We start from the raw sequence: 1,401 nt of genomic DNA on the forward strand, positions 1-1,401 counted from the left end.
AAAGTGAAATCCGTTTTTAGAAAACAGAAAATGAAAACGAGAAAATGAAAACACATTTTTTTCGTTTTCTGATTTCCACAAAAAGACAAAAACGTTTTTGGTTTTGTTTTTTAAAAAAATTTACACCAAACACGTTTTTAACACTCGTTTTTATTTTTTTGCTTTGAAAACCGTAAAAAATGAAAATGAAAACACAAACAAATAGGCCCATAGTTTGCCTCGAATAATTAATAGTCATAGTAGCTATACGGTAGAAAGAGCAGATGCATTAAGCAAATGTCAAGACTGAATTGATTTACTAAAAAAAAATGTAAAGACTGAATTGGCCATTCACTATATGGATCTAGATGCCAAAGAACATATATTCCCAAAGCAATTAGTAGTCAAATTTTCCTTACCTAAAACAAGTTATGATTAGGACATGAGAATGAGTTCTGATCTTTGCACCACAACTAGGAATATTCTTTACTTTAAAATTAGATCACAAACTTTTTCTTTTTGTTTTTTTTTCTTCTTTTATAATTGAATTATGAATGAGAGAGATTTGGCTGTTGCAACCAAAAATTTCTCCTAGTCGGTTAATTGGTGTATTTTTAATCTTTTAAGGAGTTGCAAAATCTCAAGTCTAATTATAGGTCTCGTTCAGTTCATCGATTCGAGTTCTTAATTTTAACTAAAATGTACTTTTATGTGATAATTTTTAACTGAAGTAGAAAAAGTTATATGTATTTTTTTGTGAAAGTTTTTAATTATAATAAAATTAAAATTAAAAACTCAAACCAGTAAAATGAATGAGACCATAGTGATGGATTAGTTTTGGTCTTACATCAGCTATTTGGTTTCTACCAAGAGAATTCAATCACTTCTCTCTCTCTCCTCCTTTCTATCGGTGGTCATGGGTGTAACTGCAAACCTTTTTTTAGCAAACAAGTCTTCAATTAGAGTATATATTCACAGTACATTCTCGTTTTCCATGTGGGTTTTTTAATTCCCATCTCTTTTTTCTTCTTTATTAAAAAAAACGTCTTCGAAATTTGTGGCCAAAATGTTTTCCTAAGTGTATTATCATACGCTCAATTTATCATACTTGGCTTGCTCATGATGGAACTCATAAAAGTCAACAACTATTAGAGGGGGCCATTTTTAAAGTATATTATTTAATGCTTAACTAGTGATAAAAGCATAATCACTAATATATATATATATATATAATATAATAATAATAAAGACATTTATAAAATGAAAGCATGAGTAAAGAAAACGATCGAATTAAGGTAGTTAGATATAAAATATATATATATATATATATATATATATATATTTGGCGTAAGAGATGCATATTTTTAGTTATTAGCGTGTAAAGCAGGATACGTATTTGAATCGTGATATCGGCTGGTGCGT

The sequence above is a fragment of the Morus notabilis genome, unplaced genomic scaffold (genome assembly GCF_000414095.1).
Source record: "Morus notabilis unplaced genomic scaffold, ASM41409v2 Scaffold2224, whole genome shotgun sequence".
Classification (NCBI taxonomy): Eukaryota; Viridiplantae; Streptophyta; class Magnoliopsida; order Rosales; family Moraceae; genus Morus; species Morus notabilis.